We start from the raw sequence: 11,296 nt of genomic DNA, 5'->3' as shown, positions 1-11,296 counted from the left end.
ACTTTATTCATATTCCCTCGCCAGGACAAGTTCCTCAGATCAATTCAGTTCTGATTCTGACTGGCAGTAGAGTTAGAAAACATGGGAACAAATTGAGTGATATAACATGGAAGGATGATCTAGAAGAATGAAGCCAGCTTTGTATGCATCTTAGCCACAAGGCCACTACGAGTTTAATACATTTAATCATTTACACACTACAGCACATCTTTGTGGCACTTTGCCCGCGCACTCGCTCGGAGAAAATTAATATACTGGATGATTTTCCCTCCCAAAAAGAGTGCGTGTCACACCTGACTTAACTGTGGCAGGGATCTTTAAGAGCAACGGATTTACACCTCGTTGCCCATTTGATGTCACTAAGCCATGGGTCAGAGGGAGGAGGAGAGTGCTTGTAAGTAAGACCTCTGGGGGAGAGCAGCTTCAGGAGGTTAAGTAAATCTTGTACAGGACAAAGGCTCAATCAGATAGGACACAAAGGGGGCTTGTTATGGCTCAATTCATCATTCAGTCACAGGAGAAAGGGGATGAGGTGAAAGGGTACCTGCTTGAGCAGGTTGACACATATGTTTGTGGTATGGATTGTATATGTTTATCTCTTCCACCCACAGCCAAGTGTTGTCTGAGATGGATTCTTGCAAGAGAAGGCCAGCAGCTGTATGAGATCAGACAAGCACATACGTCATTAACAGCGCATGGCAGTGGGCCCGGAGCCACGGTTGGCTATGAGTGGACTATCAGTCGCCACTGTAAGAAAAGGCCCAATTAAGAACATTAATTATGCTTCCTTGGCACTAACTCTATCACTCTCCTTTTAGCCTGGAGAGCATTTAAGTCTGAGGCCGTGGCGGCACGCTCCCTCTCATGCTTTAATCCAATCTAGTTGAGGAAGTTTGTCATGTTTGGCAGAAGTGGACTCTCCGGGATGAGCTGGGATATCCAGATGGACAGAGTAGCACAGTCGAGCTCATCCACAGGGTAAGGATGTGTAGTCGCACAGAAAATGCGGCATGATCTCAAAGACTAATTTTACGAGGTTCTCCTAATGCGCTGTGAAAAACCTGTGAGGGAGGCAGATGCAACATGTTCCACATCAGCATGCCTCACAGCTCTTTGCTGACACAGAAAACGCTAAACTGATACAAGCTGAACGTCAATTAGTATTTCTAAATACAACAAGAGGGGGCAGAGAACGTGTGCTTTATTTCTCTGTATGTACTAGCATTAATTATAGGGAGAGAAATGTGCATTTACTCTTAAATTCCTCATGCTGCCCAAGGCATGCTGCCTTAATGTATAAGTGTTTTTTTTTTGAGAGAGTTCATTCATCCTACACACTTACTCTCCTGCTTCTCTGTTCACTAATTAGGAACACGATCGCATTTACTGTCATAGGTCTCATCCAATCGCAAGGTCAACCAGTGTCTGATGATGCTTTCTTAACAAGTATATTTGACAGTTCGTAATGTATGAAAGAGGGCCGAAGACCTTCCAGTTAAAGCAACCGCCTTACAACAGAACAGCAGTCTAACATGTTTATTTGGAACTCAGATGATACTGAGATGATACTGTACGGCTCACATAGAGAGCGAAGAGTCTGTGAGTTTTCAGTACACTGAGCTAACTGATTTCATTCAGCACTTCCTCGCCTCTGCTCTGAGTTGCGCTCATCTGAAAATCAGCTGGCATAGAGGTTAAAATGAGAACCCCGGTGCTCTCTGTTCTCCATTTTCATTCCTGTGATAGAGCAAAAGGCAGAGACATCATGCATATGTCTCACTCCAGTGACTGCTAGGCCTGGGAATCTTTCACGAACTCAACTGCTACTGTACCGTGCCAGCAACCATGATGGGTTTTGTGTTTTAAATAGTAGAAAAGCTAAGTTTATTAAAACAAGAGAAAACAAAAAAGATAACTGAAACCAGAAACGTGGTGTTTTCTTGGATTCAGTGCCCCAATGAGAGGTACTGAAAGTTTCAAACAAGATTTAGTGTAGAATCTGGCTTCAACATGACCTCTTGTTCTGGCAAGACAGTTACAGTGTTTGGCAATTTAAAACACTTTCAATTTTAAACTTCATTTAAATGAAGAATACTTTGTTTAGAACAGTAACATCATCATCAGAGAGGGACATGGAAATGATCTGTACTTTTCAACATTGTGCATCCGTAGACTTCACTGGAAAAGTTTGTCTTGATTAATCTTTATGTCCATCATGTCCCGACCTGCGGCTCACAACTCAGTCGTTGATCCTACACTAAAGTATTCCCAGATTACCAGACCTCAGTTTTCATGGCCAACAGAACATTAGCATGCTTATTGCTCTCACCGATTATCCTCACTATGTACGGTACATTAGCGAACTGTACGATTGGCCAACCCCCTGCCTGCGCAATCAACAGAGAGCGTGAATGAATGATCAGCCATTAGCAGGTCGGGTGTGAACTGTGAAAATGGGCTCTCACACCAATGACTGCAGGAGGCCTCCATTTGCTTTAGCCTAGCCTAGCAACCTGCTAGCGAGGCCATCCCTGCACTTGTTACACCGTGGCAGTGCATCAGCTAGCATTAGCCTGCCCAACGTAATGCAGTGGAATACAGACTAGTGTAGCGTGTTGAAGCCCAGTCTAGTGAAGTGCTGTGTGCAAGATCATAGTAAGACTCCTTGCTAGCATATGCTTGTGTTTAATGCAGCGACCTGCTTCTGCATGGTGAGTTTACACATACCCTGCAGTGAAGGTAGTGTGTCTGCGTGTGTGTGTGTGTGTGTGTAATATCAGTAATCAGTGTACCTCACACAGGCAGACTATAACTAGGCCTGGTGTGGAGAGCGTGTTGGAGACCAGCTCAGTGCCAGCCCATGTTGACTGTTTCTGCTGCTCTGTGTGTGTGTGTGTGTGTGGTCGTGGTCACGGATTTCTAAAATTGGAGGCTCCACCTTCTGAGGCCACCAAGACAGCCGAGGCCCTAAAGGTCCAGGTAACAGCGAGAAGTGTCAGTCTGAGTGTTGTTTGCTATTCATAGTATGTTTTATTTTTTAATGGTTTTCTGTTCTTTAATGCACCTCTGTGACATCTACGTGTGTGTGCATGCCTGTGCAAATGTTGGTTTAATGCATTTATAACCTTTGTGCTGTAGACAAGAGGGAAGAGAAGAGAGAATTCAGCTATCAGTGTTTCGGGAATGCCAGAGAAAGGGTATAACTATGTCTCAGTGGAGAGCTGTGTGTGTGTTTTTGTGTGGATCAAGCAGTGTCAGTCTGGTCTCTGTGGATAGGATGCTATTAGAGCTGCCAGCATGAAGGCAGCAGCACGTCAAGGGTCAAAAGAAGATCTCAGATGGTCAGAAAAAAATACGATGGAATATAGCCGAGTGATTCTCAGTGTATGAGTAAATGTAAAAAAACATTAAAAAAAAATTCACTTATGTGGAAGTTAAAAAGTTATATTTCATTGCTTGGGGTCTCTTGACATTTATTGAAATAAAAGGAAAAATGTTTCGATAAGTTTCTCGACTATTTAGTTATTCTCTTTTGCGGAGGGATAAAGAAGACATATTTCAGAAAGCTCGAGAGAAAGGCGCCACATTAGTCACAACAAAGAGATCAAGACACCACTGATCATGTGCAATTCTCTTCTTTATCGAGTTTGACAGTGTTGAGGCGTGGGCATGAGACAGGCGAGAAAGCGAGACACCGGGTTTCAGCCTCATGCCTATGTGCTTTTTCCACCTTCACACCCCGGCCTAATTTCACAGTACGGAATCCTGGCTGCGTGATTCATCGTAGTCCCTCGAATCAGTGGACCAGAGTGGACCCGAGGCTGCTGACTGAGCCCGCAGTTAACCAGCGTCGCCTCGGCACGTTGATGCCTGCATGTGCATGGTTAATTCGGTTGTTATTGTCTCTTATGTGTGTCCCAATGGAGGCAGGGGAATGTTGGTTCGCGGACCAGGTTTTAGTTCCACTCACTAGTCTAAATGCACACATGAAAGCTGATGTGCGGTCCCCTCTGGGCTGCTCCCCCCCCCCGGCATCATGTGTGAAAACCTGAAACGAGTGCATTAGTTTGGTATCTTTTATTTGATTGATAGTGATAGTGAGACACGGGTGATACGTTTTTGGGTCAGATTGTTTGCATGCGCTTGTGGATTTATTCTATGAGTCGAAGTAGGTAGCTCATATATGCTATATGCATATATGGCATATGTCCATCCACAACGCTTTCTTACATATAAGAATGAATCTGCTGATTGTACTGCATTGTACAGTATTAAAATAACACTTGTCATTAAGCCTTGAGTGGCTCTATCTGTTCCAGCACTGTCACTTAAATGATGATGTCTTAGTTCCCTGCCAACGAACAGCTCAACGACCATCTAATCCTTATCCCACTCTGTTATATTCACATCACAGCCCCCCTGTCCATCACCAGAAACAAACATTTCATTATTGCTCTAGATCACTGGCAGATCACTAATTCATCCCTCACACGCTCTCACTTGCTTTGAATAATAGTATCTAAAGTTCTTCCATACACTAGCATCTGACTATCTTCATCCTCGAGTCCTGACTGGCTCATCCGTGGGACGTGGCCAGTGGCTGTGTGATAAGGAGGCTAAATAATGAGTAAGCTTTAACACAAATAATGGCTGAGCTTTTCTATTAAACTCTCACACTAGGGATTTGTAGATTAGTGTCGCTTTTTGATCTCATATCCTCGACCCATTGATGTGGCAATATAGACGGCGTTGGCCTGATCTTCATGCAGGCTTGGAGTCATGATAATGAGCAACAGGAAAGGTGCAGCAAGGGACTGTGAGACAAATGCTGGATGCATGTGATGTTAACTCTAATCACTCTTAACCGGATTCACCTGATTTGTGCCTGTTTATGCCCCAATGTGTTCAGCTTAGCGTTAGCTCCCCTGCACCCGGGCTCATTATAAGGCCTGATTCAATTGACCTGGAGATGTAAACACATGTGTATGAAGATACAAGATGGCCAATTAGGAGTGCCGCGGCAGTGAACGGCTGTGATTTGTTGCACCGTGAGGATAATCACCACGGAGCCACAAATATAACAGTGAGAAGCTATGGCAATAGCGTTATTGTCAGCACGGGAGACAAAAAGAGAGAGAAGGAGGGAGGGGGGGTCAGTACAGGCCCAGCTAGTGTCCCATGCTTACTTGGGTGTAATGACCCATCAATGGTGACATCTTGTTTCATCAACTTCTGCTTCCCTTCACTTGTCTGTCTGGGCCTGGTCTCTCCCTTTCTCCTGCCCTTCTCCCCTCCTGCCTCCTGAAATCCATCTTCCTCTCATGTTTTTCATTTTTGTCCTCCTTTAACTGCCCGTTGGCCTCTGCTAGATGTAAAACATAACCCTGAACCAGGTACAGGATGACATGTTGTTACAGAGCATGTGATATTTTGTGATATTGTGTCTTGTTGGGGATTGGAATATAAATATCACTGCAGCTTGTCCCTCAAACATTGCAAAGGTATGTGTAAAATCACTTCTAAAACAATCAAACTTAATTGAATGTTTCAAACTAAAACTTGGATGACTGAATCTGAAAGTTATTTTAATCAGTTTACGTGGCATCATTCAATATCTGTTCAGATATTGCACAATGATCATGTATATTATTATATCCAACTTTATGCATGCAATAATATTTAATATTTAGGTAATTTAATAATTGTTAGAGTATTTTTTTCGAAGAAAAGAAAAATCTGTTTAAATTTATATTTTGGGTCATCATTAAATTTGAATATGTTATCGTGCGACTGCAAAACCTAAATGATGGCGGCAAGACAGTATATATCCCAAAAGTCATATCCCAAAGAGATTAAACAGAGGCGGAAGCAGTGTGAACTTAAAATGATACAACAGCATAAACTGCGTTGTAATTGTCTGTGTCAGATGTGTGCACATCTGTGTGTGTGCGTGCCTGCGAAGAAGCAGGGGGCCCAGCTGACGAGGCCTCTCACTGGGACACTGGCAGGCCTGGCTCGCCGCAGGCCCGGCTCTCAGCTCCACCTCTGACAGGCTTCATACTTATTGCTCAATGACATTCGATGTTTTCCTTCAGTTTGCTGTAAGATTGATTTCCAAGATATGTTTGAAATATCTCCAGAGCCCTAGAGCAGGGTGACTGGCACAGTGGCACACACAGAGAGAGACAGAGAGGTGGTGCAGCAGGGGAGTAGAGGAGGAGGAGATGGTGTGTTCAGGGAAAAGGGAAAAAAAAGTAGTATATATGGAAAAACAGCTCACAATGCTAAAGGTTGTGTTTAAGGAAGTAAATATTGTTTAACTGTTTATGTTAATAAATGCGGATGAATAGTGGTCCTCTCGATCTCTTTAGCGCATGTCATCCCTGTAGTGTCTTTCCCACAATTACTGTCTCTCTCTACTAAAGGCATACACTACCTGAAAACAGTGATAATAGTCAATATAATCCTACTCTACAGTGGAAGTTAAAGGTGAGCTGGGTTTCCTTGGAAACAAAAAAAAATGGTAATGTATTGTCTTTCACTTGCGTATCCACAAAGAGAATGCACTTATTTCCTACTTTTCTTTTACAAAGTAGTGTGTGATATTTCAAAAATGTATTTGTTTACTTTGTTGTTCAAAAACTTGCAGCTTTAAGATGAATTTCCACGCTTTTTTTCCGTCATGTTACCTCTGCCTGGCAGAGTGGAAGCGTGTTACCGACTGCAGAATGACTCATAAAGTCATTGTTCTGTAGCAACAGTAGGAAACTTCTCAGAGTTCCTTTAAAGTTTCCAAATGTTCTCTCTGGTCCAACCAACAACCAAAATACGGTATGGCCTTCACTCTCTGCCCTTCACTCTGAGGATAATGTGAATATATGAAGTTCAAAATAAGTAGGGACAATTAATGGATGATCTGTAAAGGCCTGACAGTCCCTCTGGCGTGACTCCTGTTGTGGTATCAGCATAATCTCTCTCATTCCTGCGGTGTTCACAGAGATCAGATAGGGTCTCATGAGGAAATTTTCCCCCTTTGTGAAACCTCCGTGCGTGTAACATTATGTCACGTCTCATCACTGAGCATTCGGTCACATTTAATGCTTTGTTTTCTCTGGAACGAGGAGGGGCGCGCAGATCCACTGTTTTAAACTCTTTAATGCAATTTAACAATGCCACATATTCTTTTCACGTTTCATTGGGGTCCTTTACGTGTGAAATTGCGGAGGCTTGCCTAGCCGGAGCGACGCGGCGCGCAGCAGCGGCAGGGTCACACTGAAGCGCCAGATGTGGGAGGGAGAGCGAAATTAATTGTTACACATTGTTCAGTGGGTGTGTGCGCACCTTCAGTGAATTAACCGCTCTCAGGGTGTGACTGTTTGAATAACGGGAATTAGGTATGAGGCCTCTCACTCACAGCTGAAGCCAACTCCAGGCATTGCATCCAATTAGCTTATCTGCCCCCCAAATTCACATGCTTAACTTGTCGTTGTTAGTGCGTAAAGAAGGAAAACATTTCTGTGAACGACGCATTGCTCAATTGTTATCATTCTCTTGTTTTTGGTTTAGCTCTTGGTGTATACAGTACACCTCTCTGACCCCTGCATCTCTGAAAAAAGATTTAAATTCAAGGTACTTTAATATTATAGATAGCAGAAGAATAATTAAAGGCCACACTCTTAATTTATGTGACATATTCAGACAGGCCGGCCTAAAAGCTGTGCATCAGGTAAAAATGGCAAACCAATTAGAGACACCGTGAGTGGGCCCATTAACGTGGATCTTAATATTGTCTGTTCAGACTTGTATTGCCATCAGAATAGACAATGAGGTTGAGAGCACAGATAATTCACATTAATGACAGTCGGATGGCAGACATCAGGAGCATATGGTGCTCTCCTATGGTCATTACCAAGTACATACCATCCCTTTGCCCACATGAAGGATGACAAGAAAATGTAATCCACTTCTAAGAGATGGTGGTTCCTGTGAGGCCTAAATAATAATAAAGCTTTTTATTACATCTGATCTTATTTAGCCTTGCATTGCGACATGATTACTATCACTTTCCGCACCATTACCTACAAAGGTACAGTATCAGGAGTGGCAGTACGTCATCATGTTCCTCTGAGCTCTAAGCAGCTCATACTGACCCTAACCAATACTGCCAGCATCATCTGTATCAGGGGAACTAGCAGTGGCATGCCCACCCTGATCGTGACCCTGGCATAGTCTCCAGCGTGGCGGGATTCTTTTAGCCCAGCCCAGAAGAATAGAGCACCTCTTCCCTCCACCTGCCCCCTCCTGTCTCTCTATTTTCCTTGGCAATAGGAGGATGGAGGGTTGGGGAGGGAGTGATTTGATGGAGAGGTGGTGGGCGAGGGAGGGGTCGGGGAGGTAGCGGTGGTGGTGGGGGCACTCAGCTTCCCCTGGGGCTGCCTGCTGGAGCGAGGTGACCCAGCTTGTCGCTCGGTGACCTGTGAGAGGGACATTATGAAGTGTGAGTGGCTGTCACCCTAACCGCTTGTGACAGCACGGCTCCCGGCACAGCTGTGCCAGCCTGCCCCAGCCAGAGACCCAGGGCCCGTGGAGAAGGGGGCGGGAGAGAGGCCGCTTTGGATGAAGGCAAAGACTTGGGGTGGGGTGTTCAGAGAGTGTCTTTGGTGGGGCAGGAGGGTGGGAGTGGATGAAGAAAGGAGGTGAGGGTATTGAGGTTCCTTTGCTCTTACTGGTGTAGTGACTTGATTCCACTGATTCTGTTGCCTAACGGACGTCCCTGAGGCTCCGTTGTGTCAAAGCCAGCACACTTGGGCTACATTATTACAGTACATTATGGGTATGGGACGGTAGAGGTGTAGGGGACCAGCTGTTATCTTTTAAGCCAGCAGGGTTAACGTACAGTACATAGACTGTTTTGGCATCTATATGGCGTCCCAAAAATAGTTTTCTAACTTGTCTTTCTCGGCTGCAGGTTCGTATTCTCTCAATCAACATTTAGGGGAGACATCTGATCTGTCTTTTTAGTCACTGTCTTGGCCCCACTGAGCTTCCTCTGGTTAATATAAAATCAAATGACATCAGATAGTCCAACTTTGTGCTGTTAATATCTTGTTGGTGGGTTGCAGAACCTTGCCACAACAGCTCCAGTGGACAGGTCTGAGAACTTTGACATGCCTGTCCTGTTATTTACCACTTTATTAAACTCATTAGGATCAGTGGTGCTGGAACCTAAATCCAGGCTAAGATCATTATGCTACTCTCCCTAGTGCTCACTTTCATTCTTTCTTGATAATTCTTTGCACACTCAGTTTATTCATTTTATTACTTGATCCCATCGAACTCTGTATGGACGATGTGTGTTATAGTGCAACTTTTAAAAAATTAAATTAAAAACCCAAGTTGCCTGATTCAAAATAAATTTCTTTGGTCTTTTGTGCCTTTATCTGGTAGGTGGCAGCGGAGAGAGACAGGAAGTGATGGGGGGAAAGAGACGGGATGATTCACAGCAAAGGGTGCAGAGCAGAATCAAACCGGCACCGCTGCAGCTCGTAAGTGCTAAGCTGATCATCAATTATCAAGGCACCCCCAAGAAGTAAGTTGGAATTAGTGTTTTGTAGAATTAAAAATTTCAAAGGTAACACCTTATAGACTGCACTTACAATATTTTTAAGATGCTTTTGTCTGACATTTGCAGAGTCCATAAACACAAAGGAATTTTATATCCCAAAATGCAAATTATGTGTACAGTAAGTACAACAAGAAAAATTCTGTGCAGGTCCCAAGGCACAAAGGGAAGTTTTATTAAAAAAAGTGTAGAAAATGTGTATTTGACTGTAAAACTACAGATCACTGTAACCAAAATGTTCTCAATATAATGGATGTGATCAGCGTGAATTATTGTCATGTGCATTATGATGTTAAAGTAATGAAGTTATTTGTTCATTTCACAAAATCTCATGTGCCTGGATACACTTTTTCAGCCATTCATGCGTTTGGATAAACGTTCACGTCCCAGCTCCATATTTGTTTTATGTTCAGCAATCATGAACAACGATAGGGCAAGAAACTAGTGAAAAAGATCAGTATGACGGTATGAGCTAACTCTTTTTTCTCCATACATAAATCATATTCATTGTAAATAGTTTGAGAACTACTGCTTAGTGGACTGCAGAGTACCACATATACAGGGAGTCGGGAAGACGACTTTAAAAGACATATAAGAATATAATTTAATAAAGTGTATTCCTTATAGTAAACATCCTGGAAATGGTTTGTTCATTATCTGTCAGGATTTGTTAAAATTACTGATAAACACTAGCTTCCTCTTACAAAAATGTATACAGTTTAACTAAAAGACTATAGGTGATCTTTGATAAGGAAGGTACTTAAAACTATAAATAACCATGATGAAAGCAGTGTCACTGTCTGCCTGCCTCCGAGGACTACTGTCTCTTGCCATATGGAAAAGTCACACAACCTCATGGCTGTAATTTCCCCAAGCAGGTCTCTAATTCCCATAATCGCTGTACATTGCAAAATGTGTTATTTGCACATGGATGAGCAAACAAAGAAACGCATACAGTAGCCTGACTCATCTGTAAGGGTTTACAGGCACTAAATAACCTTTCTTTCTTTTAAATAATTCTAATTTTAGATTTTGGAATTACTTCACTGTAGTAGGCAAGGGCGCAAGCAGGAAGATGATGTGAAATTGTCTTCATTGAATTCATGGAAAAGGTACAAACCTGTTAATAGGTGTGTTTCTTTCCATAACACAACATATCCTTATTGTATAGCAAAACTGAGCACACTTTATCCTGAGTAGAGGCTAGTTAACAAACGGCTAGTGCATGTGCAAATTAATTTATCATACAGTGAGCTAAATGAGACTTTAATTAATTATTAAAAAACAACACATGATACACAATAATGGTGAATGAATTGTTTGAAACATTTTTATAGAACAAGAAAGTAAACACACAGAAGTCAACACAAAATGATTCTATGAGGTACACTTGAGTTCAGTTTTTTATTTCACATCACTGATTAACAATTCGCATTTACCTTCATATTTATATTCAATTAAATGCTGTTGCTTTTTGCCCACAGGGCATCTCTCGGCCATCTCAGCACGTCTAAGGTGGCCGTATATTGTAATGTAATTGCTGGGGAAAATTAATTAACAATTAATAATTCATTTAAGGACTAATGGATTTATAAATTGCTTAGATTTAGTATCGAGGATAACGTTAATTTGCATTTTGCAGGTGAACAAGTGAATTTGGATTGTTGTTTGTAA

This window comes from Chelon labrosus (genome assembly GCF_963514085.1).
Source record: "Chelon labrosus genome assembly, chromosome: 3".
Taxonomy (NCBI): Eukaryota; Metazoa; Chordata; class Actinopteri; order Mugiliformes; family Mugilidae; genus Chelon; species Chelon labrosus.
This window is presented reverse-complemented; position numbering follows the sequence as displayed.